General features: G+C 43.2%; 1 pseudogene; it reads left to right on the top strand.

The window, feature by feature from the left end:
• Window positions 1–1,654: 1,654 nt before the first annotated feature.
• Window positions 1,655–1,735, top strand: LOC112209704 (small nucleolar RNA U13; annotated as a pseudogene).
• Window positions 1,736–18,085: the final 16,350 nt, after the last annotated feature.

Genomic DNA, 18,085 nt, shown 5'->3' with positions numbered 1-18,085 from the left:
AGTAATCGATTCTCTTTAGAACTGGAATTGTCAGGTTGTTTCAGGACTCTGGTTTGCTTGATTTCCTTCCTAGGACACTTGAGAGTTTTGATACAGAGGCTTCCTTTTCTCCAGTTTTCAGAAATAGAGAAGACCTTTCCAAGGAAACAGGGAGGAAAAAGGATAGAGAAGGCATTTAATTTAGAAGGATAAAATAGATCTTTCATCCATCAAAACACAGAATTACAACAAATGTAGTTTAATGATCTCAGTTGGCTTTATTGCTGTAAACCAAAAATAAAATTCTAAGCCCCCCAACCATTTGAATGGACCCCTCCTGTCAGCCAAAGTTAACCTGTAAAATTTATTCCAAAGTTATCCTGTAAAACTTATTCCAAAGTTAACCTGTAAAACTAGTTTAGGCCATGATGGGAAGGGGGAGTTGGATATGCCTCATTACCATTAACATCAACACAGACCTTGAGACTGATAGAACAGGCTCTTTAAGTCTGATAAGAAATATTTACAATCTATTCTTTCTGAAGCCTGCTACCTGGAAGCTTCAACTGCATAAAACCTTGGTTTCCACAACCCCTTATCATAACCCAGATATTCCTTTTTAAATAAAATCCCAGATTTTTTTTTTGAGACTGAGTTTCATTCTTGTCACCCGGCTGGAGTGCAATGATGTGAACTTGGCTCACTGCAACCTCCACCTCCTGGGTTCAAGAGATTCTCCTGCCTCAGACTCTGGAGTAGCTGGGATTACAGACATCCACCAACACACACGGCTAATTTTTGTACCTTCAGAAGAGATGGGGTTTCACCATGTTGGCTAGGCTGGTCTCGAACTCCTGACCTCAGGTGATCCGTCCACCTTGGCATCCCAAAGTGCTGGGATTACAGGTGTGAGCTACTGCACCCTGCTTAAATTCCAGATCTGTAAGTAGTAACTGAATGAACTGCCAATCAGAAAATCTTTGAATCTGCGTATGACCTGGGACTCCCCACTTCCAGTTGTCACGCCTTTCTGGACTGAACCAATGTACATCTTACGTGTATTGATTGATGTCTTATGTCTCCTTGCAAATGTATAAAATCAAGCTGCAGACCGACCACCGTGGCCACATGTCATCAGGACCTCGTGAGGTGTGTCATAGGCATGTCCTTAACCTTGGCAAAATAAACTACTAAATTAATTGAGACTTGTCTCAGATACTTTTTGATTTACATCGTGATTCTAGAATCGAGGAATACTTCATCCTACAAAACAGAGTAAGTGTTCCAATGAGCTGAACAGTGGGGGTTGGCTTTATAGACAGAAAAGGCTGAAGAAAGCAGATTGGTCATTTCAAAGTTACTTTCCTTGTAAGGCAGAGACAAGAAAACAAAACAACAATAGAAGGATAACGGATTAGTTAGCATCAGGTTACTTTTGTCTACCCTTTGTGTGTAAAGATTAAAGCAGAGGGAACTTATCATCATTATCATGCCAATTAAAGATTGAAACTGGCCTGTTTTGAAAAATGACTGTTATCCCTCTCTCCTGATTTCTTGAAGGTCAGATAACAACTTAGTTTAGCAACTTGGAAACGCTGCATGAGTGACTCCATTTTGATTTTTACTCTGGTCTGTTGGGGCCTAGCACAGGAGGTTAGCCCAAAACAGTAGCCTTCTCCTTTCATAGTTCATAAGTGTGATGACTGGATGTTCGTGCTTGTGTGTGCGATGTGCCTCCCTCTAAACCTTTCTGACAGGAAAAAGGAAAAAAAAAAAAAAAAAGAAAAGAAAAAACTGATAAAGAAGAAAGGAAAATAAAACAATAGCCTCCTGTAATTTTATTTAACAAATAGAAAGACAGGCCATGGAATGGGATAAAATATTTGCATAACACAGATCTGATAAAGGACTGGTATCCAAAATGGGCAAAAGACCTAAAAAGACGCCTCGCCAAGGAAAATATAGGCATATCTTATTTTATTGCACTTCACTTTATTGTGCTTCACAGATACTGCATTTTTTCTTTTTTTCCAAATTTAAGGTTTGTGGCAACCCTGCATTGAGCAAGTCTATTGGGCCTCGATTTTCCAACAGCATGTGCTCACTTCATGTCTTTGTGTCTCATTTTGATAGTCTTCGCAATATTTCAAACTTTATTATTATATCTATTATGGTGATCTGCAGTGAGTGATCTTTGATGTTACTATTGTCATTGTTTGGGGTTCACAAACCACACTCATGTAAGATTCTAAACTTAATTGATAAATGTTGTGTGTGTTCTGACTCCTCCACCAACTGGCCCTTTCCGTCTCTCTTCCTCTCCTCATGCCTCCCTCTTCCCTGAGACAAAACAACATTGAAATTAGACCAGTTAATAACCCTACAATAACCTCTAAGTATTCAAGTTAAAGGAAAAATCACACATCTCTGGCTTTAAATCAAAAGCTAGAAATGATTATGCTTAGTGAGAAAGGCATGTCAAAAGCTGAGATAGGCCGAAAGCTAGACTTCTTACACCAAATGGTTAGCTAAGTTGTTAATGCAAAGGAAAAGTTCTTGAAAGAAATGAAAAGCACTACTCCAGTAAACTCACAAATAATAAGAGAGCTAAATAGCCTTCTTGCTGATATGGAGAAAGTTTGGTGGTCTGGATAGAAGATAAAACCAGCCACAGCATTCCCTTAAGGCAAAGCCTAATCTAGAGAAAGGCCCTAACTCTTTTCAAGTCTATGAAGGCTGAGAGAGATGAAGAAGCTACAGAAGAAAAGTGGGAAGCTAAGAGATTTAAGGAGAGAAGCCAACTTTAAAACCTAAAAGTGCAAGGTGAAGCAGCAAGTGCTGATGGAGAAGCTACACTAAGTTATATAGAAAACCTAGCTAAGATAATTGATGAAGGTGGCTACATTAAACAGATGTTCAATGTAGACGAACAGTCTTCTGTTAGAAGAGGATGCCATCTATGACTCTCATAGCTAGAGAGAAATCAATGCCTGGCTTCAAAGCTTTAAAGGACAGGCTGACTCTCTTATTAAGGGCTAATCACTTTAATGTGGCTGGTCACTACTAAGTTGAAGCCAATGCTCATTGACCATTCTGAAAACCCTAGGGCCCTTAAGAATTATGCTAAATCTTTAGCTGGGCATGGTGGCACATGCCTGTAGTCCCAGCTACTTGGGAGGCTGAGGCAGGAGGATCATTTGAGCCTGGGAGATCGAGGTTGCAGTGAGCTATGATCATGCCACTGCACTCCAGACAGGGAGACAGAGCAAGACCCTGTCTCAATTAAAAAAATAAAATAAAATAAAAAGAATCTTGCAAAATAGACTCTGCTTATACTCTATATATGAAACAACAAAGCCTGGATGATCACGCATATGTTGACAGCATGGTTTACTGAATGTTTAGGCCCAGTACCAAGATCTACTACTCAGAAAAAAAAATTATTTAAAAATATTTCTGCTCATTGACAATGTACCTAGTCACCCAAGACCTATACAAGGAGATTAATGTTGTTTTACGCCTGCTAACACAACATCCATTCCACAACCCATGGATCACTGAGTAATTTTGATTGTCAAGTTTATTTAAGAAATACATTTAGTAAGGCGATCACTGCTACAGACAGTGATTCCTCTGATGGATCTGGGCAAAGTAAACTGAAAACCTTCTGGAAAGGATTCTTCATTCTAGATGCCATTAAGAAAATTCATGATTCATGGGAGGAGGTAAAAATATCCACATTAATGGGAGTTTGGAAGAAGGTGATTCCAGTCCTAAAGGATGACTTTGTGGGGTTCAAGACATCAGTGGAGGAAGTCACTGCAGATGGTGGTGGAAATGGCAGAGAACTAGAATTAGAAGTAGAGACTGAAGATATGATTGAATTGCTGCAATCTCATGAACAAATTTGAAGGAATGAGGAATTGCTTCTTATGGATGAACAAAGAAAGTGTTTTTTTTTTGGATGGAATCTACTCCTGGTAAAGATGATGTGACCATTGTTGAAACGACAACAAAGAACTTAGAATATTACTTGATCGTAGGTGATAAAGCAGTAGCACAGTTGGAGAGGATAAAAAGTTCTATTGTGGGTAAAATGCTAACAGACAGCATTGCATGCTACAGAGAAATCTTTTGTGAAAGGAAGTGTCAATTGATGTGGCAAACTTCAGTTTTCTCTCATTTTTTAAAATGTCAGAGCCATTCTACCTTCTAGCAACCACCACCCTGATCAGTCAGCAACTACCAACATTGAGGCAAAACCCTACACCAGCAACAAAATTATGACTCACTGAAGTCTCAGATGATTGTTACCATTTTTAGCAATGTTTTTAAATTAAGGTATGTACTTTAAAAAAATATGTAGTTCTATTGCACACTTAATAGACACTTATAGTGTAAACGTAACTTTTACATGTGCTAGGAGACCAAAAAATTCATGTGACTTGCTTTATGGAGATGTTCACTTTATTGTGGTGGTTGGTACTGAACCCACAATATCTCTGAGGTATGCCTGTATACCAATGGCAAATAAACAAATGAAAAGATGTTCCACATCATTTGTCATCAGGGAAATGCATATCCAAACAACAATGGGATACTGCTATACCCTACTAGAATGGGTAAAATACAAAACACTAACAATGCCAAATGCTGGCAAGAATGTGGAGCAACAGAAACTCTCATTCATTACTGGCAGGAATGCAGAATGGTACAACCACTTTCGAAAACAGTTTGGCAGTTTCTTAAAAAGTAAACATTCTCTTACCAAAGATCCAGCAATTGTACTCTTTGGTACTCCAAGATGAATTAAAAACATGTCCCCACCAAAACCAGCACATACTTTATTCACTATTGCCAAAACTTGGAAGCAATCAAAGTGTTTTCTAATAGGTTAATGGGTAAACAAACTGTGGTACATCCATACAATAGAATATTAGTACTAAAAGGCAATAAGCTACTAAACCATGAAAAGACACGGATGAACCTTAAATGCATATTGCTAGGTAAAAGAAGCCAATCTGAAAGGCTATATCTACATACTGTATCATTTTAATGATTAATATATAACATTGTGGAAAAGGCCAAATTATGGAGATAATAAAAAGAACAGTGGTTTCTAGGAGTTTGATGGAAGGGAAGAAGGGAAGGATGAATAGTTTGAACATGGGATTTTTAGGGCAGTGACATGATTTGGATCTGTGTCCCCACCCAAATCTCATGTTCAACTGTAATCCCTTATGCTAGAAGTGGGGCCTGCTTGGGGGTAATTAGATCATGGGGGCGGATTTCTCCCTCAGTGCTGCTCTCATCATAGTGAGTGCGTGCTCACGAGATCTGGTTGTTTAAAACCATCTGGTGTAGCACCTCCTGCCTCTCTCTGTATTGCTCCTTCTCTGGCCATGTGAAGTGCTGCTCTCCCTTTACCTTCTACCATGATTGTAAGTTTCCTAAGTCCTCCTCAGAAGCAGAATCCACAATGCTTCCTGAATAGCCTGGAGAACTGCTAGCCAATTAAACTTCTTTCCTTTATAAATTACCAGTCTCAGGTATTTCTTTATAGCAATGTGAGAATGGACTAATACAGAAAATCGAAACCAAGGAGTGGAGCATTGCTGTAAAGATACCTGAAAATGTGGAAGTGACTTTGGAATTGGATAATGGATAGAGGTTGGAAGAGTGTGGAGGGCTCAGAAGAAGAGAGGAATATAAGGGAAAATTTGGAATTTCCTAGAGACTTGTTGAATAGTTGTGACCAAAGTGCCGATAGTGATATGGACAGTGAAGTCCAGACTAAGGAGGGCTCAGGTGGAAATGAGGAACTTATTGGGAACTGGAGCAAAGGTCACATGTGTCATATCTTAGCAAAGGACTTGGAGGCATTGTGCCCCTGTCCTAGGGATCTGTGGAACTTGGAACTTGAGAATGATGATTTAGGGTACCTGGTGGAAGAAATTTCTAAGCAGCAAAGTGTTCAAGAATCAGCCTGGCTGCTTCTTTTTTGTTTGTTTGTTTGTTTTGAGATGGAGTCTCGCTCTGTTGCCCAGGCTGGAGTGCAGTGGCGCAATCTCGGCTCACTGCAAGCTCTGCCTCCCGGATTCATGCCATTCTCCTGCCTCAGCCTCCTGAGTAGCTGGGACTACAGGCACCCACTACCACATCTGGCTAATTTTTTGTATATTTAGTAGAGATGGGGTTTCACCATGTTGGCCAGGATGGTCTCGATCTCTTGACCTTGTGATCCACCCGCCTCAGCCTCCCAAAGTGCTGGGATTACAGGCATGAGCCACCGTGCCCAGCCAGCCTGGCTGCTTCTAACAACCCATACTCACATGTGTGAGCAAATAAATGACCTGAAGCTGAAACTTATATTTAAAAGGGAAGCAGAGTGTAAAAGTTTGGAAAATTTGCAGCCTGGCCATATGGTATAAAAGAAAAACCCACTTTCAGGGGAGGAATTCAAGCAGGCTACTTGAATTGTATCTTAGAAATAACTAGAATAAATAACTTAGAAATTTGCATAATTAAAAAAAGAAATTTGCATAACTAAAAAGAAGGCAAATGCTGATAGCCAAGACAATGAGGGAAATGCCTCAAAAGTATTTCAGAGATCTTTGCTGCAGCCTCTCCCGTCACAGGCCCAGAGGCCTAGGAGAAAAGAATGGTTTCATGGGCCAGCCAGGCCCAGGGCCCTGCTGCACCGTGCAGCCTCAGGACATGCAGCCCTGCATCCTAACTGCTCTAGCTCCAGATATGCCTCAAGGACATGAAGCCCTGCATCCCAACTGCTCTAGCTCCGGATGGGCTCTAGGCCCAGGTACAGCTTAGTCACATGGTGCAAGCCATAAGCCTTGATGACTTCCACCTGGTGTTAAGCCTGTGAGTGCACAGAATACAAGACTTGAGGTTTGGGAGCCTCTGCCTAGATTTCAGAGGATGTATGGAAAAGGCTGGATGTCCAGGCAGAAGCCTGCTACAGGGGCAGAGCCCTCAAAGAGAATCTGTACGAGGGCAGTGCAGAGGGGAAATGTGGGGTTGGAGCCCCTGCACAGAGTTCCCAGTGGGACACTGCCTAGTGGAGCTGTGAGAAAAGGGCCATCATTCTCCAGACCCCAGAATGGTAGATTGACCAGCAGTTTGCAGCCTGCACCTGGAAAAATCACAAACACTCAACACCAGCTCATGAGAGCAGCTGTAGGGGCTGAACCCTGCAAAGACCCAGGGGTGGAGCTGCCCAAGTCCTTGGGAGCCCATCCCTTATACCAGTGTGCCTTAGATGTGAGACATGCGGTCAAAGGAGATTATTTTGGAGCTTTAAGATTTAATGACGGCCCTGCTGGATTTTGGACTTCCATGGGGCCTATAGCCCCTTTCTTTTGTCCAATTTCTCCCTTTTGGAACAGGAGTATTTACCCAATGCCTGTACCCCCATTGTATCTTAGAAATAACTAATTTATTTTTGATTTTACAGGCTCATGGGCAGACAGGACTAACCTTGTCTCAGATGAGACTTTGGACAGTGGACTTTGGAGTTAATGCTGGAATGAGTTAAAACTTTGAGGGACTCTTAGAAAGGCATAATTGTATTTTGCAGTGTAAGAGGAAAAGGAGATTTGGGAGGGGTTGGGGTGGGATGATATGGTTTGGATCTCTGTCCCCACCCACATCTCATGCTCAATTGTAATCCCCAATGTTGGAGGTGGGGCCTGGTGGGAGGTGATTGGATCATGGGGGCAGATTTCCTCCTTAGTGCTGCTCTCATCATAGCGAGTGAGTGCTCGTGAGATCTGGCTGTATAAAAGTGTGTGGCACCCCCCACCCTGCCCTTACTTCTTCTCTGGCCATGTGAAGTGCTGCTCTCTGCTTACCTTCCACTGGGATTGTAAGTTTCCTGAGGACTCCCAAGAAGCAGAAACTGCTATGTTTCCTGTAAAGCCAGCAGAACTGTGGGCCAATTAAACCTCTTTCTTTTATAAATTACCCAATCTCAGGTATTTCTTTATAGCAGTGGGAGAACAGGCTAACACAGGTAGTGAAACTATTCTGTATGACACTTGGATTAGTCCATTCTTGCACTGCTATAAAGAAATACCTGAGACTGGGTAATTTACAAAGAGAAGTTTAATTGGCTCATAATTCCTGCTGTACAGGAAGCACAGCAACTTCTGGAGAGGCCTCAGATAACTTTCAATCTTGGCAGAAAGCAAAGGGGAAGCAGGCACATTGGCAGAACAGAAGGAAGAGAATGGGAGGAGGGCCTACACACTTTTAAACAACCAGATCTCATGATAACTCTATTATGAGAACAGCACTAGGGGGATGATGCTAAACCATTAGAAACGGCCCCTGTGATCCAATCATCTCCCACCAGGCTCCACCTCCAGCATTAGGGATTACAATTCAGCATGAGATTTGGGTGGGGACATAGATCCAAACCACATCAATACTGTAATGGTGAATATATGCCATTCACCATTGTATGTATGTGTAAATTCATACAATGTATAACACTAAGAGTGAATCCTAATGTGACCTATGGACTTTAGTTAATAATAATGTTTCAGTATTGCCTTATCAATGAATACAAATGTCCCACACTAATGCACTAAGATGTTAACAATAAGGGAGCTGGAAGGGGTCATGGGAGGGTTGCATGGGAACCCATAATTTCCACTCAGTTTTTCTGAAAAACTTTAAACTGCTCAAAACATAAGTCTATTAATTAAAAGAAAACAAAAAGATAGATCTGAAAAGAGTGTGGGAAGAAGGATGCCATGAGGGGAGACAGGGAAAGTATGACCAACACAAACATGAATCTTTCTAAGTAACCACATGACATATTTCTTTTTTTTTTTTTTTTTTTGACGGAGTGTCGCTCTGTTGCCCAGGCTGGAGTGCAGTGGCATGATCTCGGCTCACTGCAAGCTCTGACTCCCGGGTTCACGCCATTCTCCTGCTTCAGCCTCCCAAGTAGCTAGGACTACCAGTGCCCACGACCACGCCTGGCTAATTTTTTTGTGTTTTTAGTAGAGACGGGGTTTCACCGTGTTAGCCAGGATGTTCTCAGTCTCCTGACCTTGCAATCTGCCCGCCTTGGCCTCCCAAAGTGCTGGGATTACAGGCGTGAGCCACCACGCCCGGCCCCACATGGCATATTTCTGATGTGGTGTTTCCTAGCACCCAGGAGTCCAGCAGTTTAGTTTATATCATTAAACTTAAATGGATTTAAGTTACTGGTCAATTGAACAGCATTCTGGTGTTCACCATTTTAGAACTACTAATGGTATCACAGACTGCCCTCTAAGGGGGGTAGGGGAAGAAGAAAAGAAGTTTTCAACTCAGTTTACAGGCAAGGAATAGAAAAGCCCAGAAGCCTTTGTAGTTCATAGCACTTGAACAGCTCTTCAAATAAACCTTCTGAAGTTCTGGAGTTGTAGTTAGAGCTGTCAGACTTGAGCAACCTTGAAATAGAATGATTATGAGATTTAAGATGGTGGTCTGTGCTGGATTCACGATATTTATCCCACTCGTCTGTGTGCACGTGTGTGTGTGTGTGTGTGTGCGTGTGTATGAGAGAGAGAGAGATGGGAGAGAGAGTGCCTGCCTGAGATCCAGAGAGACCAAAAGGAAGGATAGGTTATGTTCATCTTCACTAATTCCTTGAAGTGGCAGAGTCTTAACCTGACCTGGCTTTTCTTTTATATTTATTTCATGGAACTACTCATATCTCTTAATCAATATGTCTTTGTACTCATATTTTTTAAGGCCACTTCCTGCTTCTTCCCCTTTTCACAGTGCCATTTTTTTTTTTAAAGAAAATGCTGTTAATACATTCAAAATCTTTCCTCTGCTGCCATGTTGCAGTTACATTGCTTACTAATTTATTCTCCTCCTTCTTAATGGTATAGCTATCCTCTTCTGGATAAATGGAGTCTAATAACATTTCATCCTCTGCCATCTGGCTTATCACTGGCTTGGAGACACAGCTCTGGGATTTTAGGTAGCCTCAGTTTGAGATGACCCAAATATTGCAAGGGCAGTCAAAACAATAGACAGATCAATTTTCACAACTTTGTACCGGATAAGTTTAGAAGGCAACTGCTACTTTTTGAAGAACAGAAAACATGTGAATGTTGTCTCTTATGGAGAGCCAGAAGGCTAAGAGAGGATGTAGTTCTTGTCCCAGCCAAATGTGTGATCTTGAGAAAAATTACTTAACTTGCCCAAGACTCAAAGGCTTTATATGTAAATTAAAGACTTTTTCCTGCTGAAAGGCAGAGGACTGGACCCTTGTTCCAACCAGATTTAAGGTTCTGTCAGTACTAGAATGTAAGAAACACTACCCACTTACACTGATAGATTTTAAACTTCTCCAAGGCAGAGTTGGGTCATATTTCCCTTGAATACCCCTACAGCTCATGGCACACTATTAGTCATCTTAACAGCCACCCTTTGCTGAAGAATTTATGAGCCACGTACCTGCCTGGGGACTCAAACTTGTTGAGCAGTGGTTATTAGGAGAAGAGAAGGAAGGGAGTGGGCCACAGTGTGGGGCCTACAGCCTACCCAAGGGCCTCCAGCTCCTGAGAGCAGGCAGCTCTCCGGTGTTGGCACGCACTTCCCAGGATCTAAAGGAGAGATCTTTATCTCTTCTCAGGCCATGCCCTGGCATATACACAGCTTCAGGGCAGAGACAGCTGGAAAAGTGTGTCCAGGGCAGAGGCAGCTGGAAAAAAAGTAAGTATTCATACTCCTTTTTTTTTTTTTTTTTTTTTGAGACAGAGTCTCCCTTAGTTGCCAAGGCTGGACTGCGGTGGCGCAATGCTGGCTCCCTCCCTCTGCCTTCCGGGTTCAAGCGATTCTCCTGCTTCAGCCTCCTGAGTAGCTGGGATTACAGGCGTGTGCCACCACGCTCGGCTAATTTTTGTATTTTTAGTAGAGACGGAGTTTCATGTTGGCCAGGCTGGTCTTGAACTCCTGGCCTCAAGAGATCTGCCCGCCTTGGCCTCCCAAAGTGCTGTGATTACAAGCTCTAGCCACCGAGCCTGGCCCATAAGTTTCTTCTAATACACAAACAAAGCTCAGCTGTTGGGCTGCACTGGGCTGCTTGGGTTGTGGATGGAGAAAAACATCAGAAAATTATCCAAATTAGGATGAAAAAGTTCAGTAAGAGGTGAGAGCAGAGGTGGAGAAGGCAAGAGTATGGGAGAAGACAAGAGGGACTTAGGGAAGCAGCTGTCTTCATGACAGGCCTAGGGGAGAAGATTTTCCAACTAGGATTTGAGAGTGTTTCTCTGTGTGTTATAGGAGTGTAATTCCTCTTTCTGGGCTACAGCCTCCTGCCCTAAGACTTCCAGGAAATGTAAAATGACTCTTTAAGATGTTTTACATTCAGATTTTCTTTTTTCTGCCACCTGGTGCTAAAATGGGCCTAGGGAAGGCCCAGGCTTAGGTTGAACTGGCAGGAAAAGCTTTTCTCAATAACCAGAATCAAGTGGCTCTGCTGACAGCCCTCGATTTTCAAAGGATCTTGCCAATGGGAAGGATTATGCATAGTGATAGGCAGAGTTAATATGTAGCAAAGTCTTGCAGATGGTTGGAAACGCAGGCCCAACAGATTCTTCCCTCATAAAAAGTGCCAACAGTTTCTTCCCTCATCTCTAATGAATGAGTAATTACAAAGCACCTTCCCATCCATTGTTCCACCTTTGTACCCACGATAACCTATTGAACTAGGCATGGTAAACTAATACAACTCCTACTTAGTAGACAATGTTCAGTGACCTGCCCAATTCACAGAGCTAAGAAGAGCCAGACCTGGGCAAGAATCCAGGTCTTCTGACTCAATTTATCTTCATTTGTCTAGGCTCCTTGCCATCTCAGTCTGTCTACCGACAGTAGCACCCCTTCATTCTACCTCCCTGCACTCCCCTCCACCCCCTTGATCATCCCAGGCTTGAATATGGAAGTTGAGGTTTTAGGTCTAAGTGCAACAGAAAACATAATGGCTAAAAAGCCCAAGAGACTTTTTGCATGTTGCATATATCTTAATGGGAGATATAGAGCTTTTTGTTATTAGTGGGACCTGGGCTCAGTAAATTTGGGGTGACATAACTTACCTATAAATTATAAAATCCAGGAAATAAATCACAAGATAAATACCTCACCCTTCTCCATGTGCCATGCCTTACAATCAACCTGTTGTGGGAAATAACTGGAAGTGAGGGATTAGTCCCCTGAATACATAGAACATTATCTTCTGTATTTTTATTTTTTAGAGACAGAGTCTGGCTCTGTCACCCAGGCTAGAGGGCAGTGGTGTGATCATAGTTCACTGTAACCTCAAACTCCTGGGCTCAAGCATTCTTCCACCTCAGCTTCCCGAGTAGTTGGGACTACAGGCATGTGCCACCATGCTCGGCTACATTGAACATTATCTTGACAATGCTCCCTAACCATATAAAACAAAATACTTCAAAACCATCAAGGCATATTTGGAATTCTCCAAGCATACTCAAGGTAAGTATTTGCCTCAGGCCTGTTTAGTATTTCTATCAGCAGCTTGAAAAGTAATGTGAAAGGAATGTTCATAGATTGTTCATAAGGCCAAAGCTGAGAGAGATGGCTCATTTACTGTGTGTAGTTATGGGGAGGCAAAGCTGTAATGCCAGGAGGCCACATATTGAGCAGCTTCTGTGTTCATCCAAACATTTTCAGCTCTCAGGCCCTAGACCTGCTCATTTCCAAGCAGTTTCAACTTCTTGGATATCATGGCCACATCCTGGACCTTGCTATTACTCAGGACTGCTTCAGCACATGCACTTCCAGCATCATGCTGTCTAAGCACAGTCTTTCAGCTCTTGTTTCTGACTCTCTATTTCACCTATTCTGAACACATCCACTTCTTGTTGCTACCAACTTCCTTTCTTTCTACATTAGTGAGTCCCACCACTTCCTACCTAGCTTCAAGTCAGAAACTTGGATATTCCCCTCCTATTCCCCTTACTACCCCAGACTTGAATATTGAAGGAGTTCTGAATATACTACCTCACCCTTATGCCAATTTGTCATAAGGAGTGTTTTGCGCTGGAGGCAACTAAGAAGCAGCCAATGTAGGAAGAGCTTTTTGCCTTCCTCCTCTCTGTCTAAAAGCAGGACATAAATTTCCCTATGTGAAGATGTTCCCCCTCCCCTTTCCCGTATCAGAGAAGAACAACCCTATCACTGGAGACAGAAAAATTGGCACTAAGATGGGACCGCACAAACAAACCTTACTAAAATAAAGCCCCAGCTGTCATTAGTTTCCCTCATATATTTACCTTTCAGCAATTCATCACCTCTAGAAGCCCAAACCCCCTTTCCTTCGTCTTGTCACTTCTTCACAACTTTATCACACTTTGTTAAAGTGGTATATAAACCCCTGGTCTAACTGCCTCTTTTGATCTTTTCTTTTTCTCCATGAAGACCTTTGCGCACCTAATAAAATTACACTATTAACATCAAATACAATTTGTAGCTAGGTATGGTGGCACGTACCTATAATCTTAGCTACTAGGGAGGCTGAGGTGGGAGGACTGAGGAGTTTGAGACCAGCCTGGGCAACATAGTGAGACCCTGTCTCTTAAAAAAGAAACACACACACACACACACACACACACACACACACACACACACACACACGTAAGCCATTTTTCTTGTTAATTTGTCTTTTCTCAGTTTAATTTATAGGTCCCACTCATTTAATATAAGAGGGTAGAGGAAAGTCCTTTTCCTTCCCTACGATATGAAATTTGAATTTATCAGATTTTTTGCTCCCTATATCAACTGCTTACCAGATTCCGTAGATAAGTCTATCCCCTATTCCTTGTTTCTATTCCCATAACTGCCCCCATGCCAACCGTTCCAATGTAATTGATGCACCTGCCAGGTCTGCTTGAGGATCTCACTAAAAGCCACCAGGAACATCTACATACTACTTCCAGAATCCCCTTGAGCTCCTTCCTGCTTTTTTGATTCCTCTGGTCATCAGCCTTAATTGAGGAACTATATCTTCCACCCAACTTCTTGGAGTGGCCTTGGTATTCCTGGAGGGAAGAACATTGAACCCTCACTGGGCCTATCTAAGAATAAGTCTTTATCACATCTTGCAAAACTATGGCAAGCATTCTCAGACCTTCCTACCTGCCTCTTTTATTTCCTTTCTTTTCACCCAGGCTGGAGTGCAGTGGCATGATCATAGCTCACTGCATCCTCAAACTCCTGGGCCTAAGTGATCCTCCTGCCTCACCCTACTAAGTAGCTGGGACTGCAGGCACACACCACCATGCCTGGCTAATTAAAAAAATTTGTTTTGTACAGATAGGGTCTCACTATGTTGCCCAGGCTGGTCTCAAAATCCTGGGTTGAAGCAATCCTTCTGCCTTGGCCTCCCAAAATGTTGGAATTACAGGCATGCACCACCACACCCAGCCTCTGGTTTTGATTACTTCACTCTCTTGCCTGAAACACTAGGAGATACTGAAGGTGGAGAAGCCAACTAAGTTGGAGCACCAAGTTCCACATGTTGGGAATAATCAGAATAAAAAAAAAAAATCACAGAACAGGAGTCTGGCAATGGAGAGAGGAGTTCGGGTTAAAAAAAACATGGGAATCAAAATATTGCTGGAGTCAAGCCTCCCAGGTGGGTCCACCTGGCTTCAAGGGGCAGAGATAGGCTGAACCACTTGGAAATAGTAAGAAATGTTTTATTTTCCAGTATTTCTTTTACTTTTGGGACCTGTTTTGGAGAGGAATTGAGTGAATAAACAATGTGGGTCTCAGATAAAGGGCCATCTTGCACCCTGCCCCTCTCTGGGCTCAGCCTTCTTTGGAGGACCTATGAGAGAAATGGTTTTGTGATGTGTTGAGCTCGACAAGGCCTCAGTTGGTCTCCTAGCATTTCCATCACCACTTAAAAGAGGCATAGAAGACAGACAGATGAGGGATGTTGGGACTCAGAACCAATATCCCAAAATATGTTCTCAAACTGATATTTCAAAATAAGTATGTTTACTTTGACATACTGAACTGATGAAGAATCCTCAAAGTCTCTCTAAGCCACCCCCCTCAACCCTCACTGACTCCCTCAAAGCGAGGCTAAAGTTCCTTTATCAGTCTGAAGTCTGTACCCACCAAAAAAAGAAACAAAAAACGAAAAACAAATTGTGTTTTTCTCCTCCTTCCTGTAACACCAAGAAGGTAACCACACCTAAACAGACCCTTTTACAGGATAGTGTCTGTCCCTTAGGCTCCACTCGAATTCCAAAGAGAACTATTTACAAGTTAACTTGTGCCCCTGATCCATTAATCCTTTACTGCCTCTCAACAGAATTCCTCTTCTCCCACCTCCCATAACCTGTTTTGTCAGGATCCAAGGCCCCATTCTTTCTGTAACTTCAAGATGGCTATAAGCTTCTGACCCTCACTGAGTGGTGGATAACCACTCTGTGGTTCTCCCCATGTGCACGTTAATAAATCTGTATGCCTGTTCTCCAATTAATCTGCCTTCTTCTTCTTCTTCTTTTTTCTTTGAGACAGTGACACAGGATCCTTTCGGTGCCACTTTGCCAGCCAGAAATCTCTGCAGCTGGTGGTGCCTCTGCCCAGGCTTCACTAGGGCCTGCTGGGGTTGCTCCGCCCCCTCAGCCTGGAGGGCTGTGCTCAGCTAGCACTACTCGCCTGGATCCCGCACCTGCCACAGCTCTGCGCTCAGCCCACAACTGGTCCGGGCATGCCGTGACCAGCTTCTACCTTGGGCACCGGTGTCTGGATGAGGGGGACATGGTGGCACCCCAAAACTCGGAGATGCCAGCAACCGTGGAGCCCCAAGTGGTGTTACAGCTTTTGCTCAGGGATTCCCAAGGTCTGAGCCCCTGGAAATGTTACAACTCTCATTTGGTCCCGCCACCTGCAGCTTAGTAAGTGGGGACATGTGGCACCCAGCAGCTTTTTCTTCACCATTGTTCGGCAAGTGGGAGGGAGGGTTACAGTGTTACATCTCTTTTTGCACCCACTATTTGGCAGGTTCCAGGTTCTTGTCCCGTGATCAAGAGGAATGAGATTCATGGACACTGGAGAGTGAGAAAGGCAGAGAATGGTTTTACTGAATGACAGAAAAGCTCTTGACACAAGAGGGGACCCAAAGTGGGTAGCCCTCAGTGTGAGAGGGGGCCCCAAAGTGTGTAGCCATCAGTGAAGCTGAGTCCAGGGTTTTTATGGGGTCAGAACGGGGGCGTGAGTGCTGACTGGTCCATGGGCAGCCCCTGGAAAAAGCACCATTCCATTGGCTAAAAGGCATCAAGGAAGTTGTCACTCTGGTTGTGGACTCTACCCAGAACTGGCAAGTTCGTTTTCAGGCTTCAGGCTGTCTTTGGCTTGAAGATTAGGTTTCACCAGAGACCTGTCCCTGTCTGCTTAGGAATTTGTCTGCCTCCTGCCACTGTCAACAGGGTCTTGCTCCGTGACCCAGGCTAGAGTGCAGTGGCACAATCACAGCTCACTGCAGCCTTGACCTCCAGGCTCAAGCCATCCTCCCACCTCAGCCTCCTGCATAGCTGGGACTATGGGTGTGTGCAACCACACCTGGCTAATTTTTTGTAGAGATGGGGTTTCTCCCAGGCTGATCTCCAACTCCTGGGCTCAAGTTATCTGCCTGCCTCAGCCTCCCAAAGTGCCGGAATTACAGGTGTGAGCCACCCTGCCCGATCAAATCTACCTTTTGTAAGTTGATTTTTCAGCAAAATTTCAGAGGGCAAAGGGGAAGTTTTTCCCTTGTTCCCTACAGGAGAGGGGAAGAAGAAAGGATCCTAGATCTGAAAAGCCCTGTGGGAGCTGAGGAATAGAAGGATGGCTTAGCAGGTGCCAGAACCGGCCTGTAAATGAGGACCAGGGCTGATGGCCCTCTCAGTAGAAGCAAGCATGCACAGATGACAGTGAGGTTCCGAGACCTCCTTCTCAATGCCTCTGGAAATACCCTGGAACCTAGACACAATCCCTCAGAAAGGGCAAGGGGAACCCAAAATGACTAAAATTAAGTTTCTGCCTCATCATAGGAATGGGGGCATCCCTACTAAAAATTAATTAAGACCTCAAAAAACAAAGAACATTTTACTCTTTTGTTGTGGATAGAGCTTTATACTCACCCCAGTAACAATTAATTGACTGGCAATAAACTCCCACAGGGCAGCAACTGTGTATTACTTTCTTCATATGCCCAGCCCCCAGTGTAGTCCTGACTAGTGTCCTGACTTTTCCGCCATTTGAGAGAACTACCTTTCTTCCTATCTGTGTGTACTCTGGGCTGGTCTGACCACACCTGAGGGCTGTATGTCCAGTTCTGAGCACCTTATTTTTAGAGGCTAAGAACATGGAGAGGGTTCAGAAAAGGGTAGTTAAGATATTGAGAGGTTATGAACATTTCCAACCCACACTTGTCCCTTGACCTCCAGAAACTGATATCCAACTGTCTTCTGGACAACTGTTTTTGAATATCCTGCAGTTTCCTCCAACCTAAGATGTACAAAAATTAACTTATCACTTTCTCCCTAAGCCTGCTCCTCTCCTGAGTTCTTGTCTCGGTCAATGACTCTACCCTCCGCTTAGTAGCTCAGGTAAAACTCTGAGCATCATCCTGGATGCCTTGCTTTCGCATAGAATTTACAGTTGCACAGTAATAATAATTTAATCATCAAGGGTAATTTTCTGTGAGTCCTTATTATGTGCAGGTACCATTTTAAGAGCTTTATATATATTAACCCATTTAATCCCTCAAGACCATTCTATGAGGTCATGTTATTATCCCCATTTGAAGGATGAAAAAAATCAAAGTCAAGAGAGATTAAATAATTCAAAGGCACACAGCTAGTGGGTGGTCGAGATGGGAATAGAATCTACACAGTACAACTCTATATCCCATGCTCTGTCTTCAGTCCTCATCGCCATTTTGTTGCACATGTACCAGAAAGGTTTTTCCTTATCTTTTCTCCTGTAATGTTGAAATTCACAGAGCTGAGATTTCCTTGTTTATTGTTATATCCCCAAGTGACTGGTCCAAAGTAAGTTCCTAATA

This window comes from Pan troglodytes, chromosome 5, assembly GCF_028858775.2.
Source record: "Pan troglodytes isolate AG18354 chromosome 5, NHGRI_mPanTro3-v2.0_pri, whole genome shotgun sequence".
Lineage (NCBI taxonomy): Eukaryota > Metazoa > Chordata > Mammalia > Primates > Hominidae > Pan > Pan troglodytes.
The sequence above is the reverse complement of the archived record's forward strand: the minus strand, read 5'-3'. Positions and strand labels throughout refer to the sequence as shown.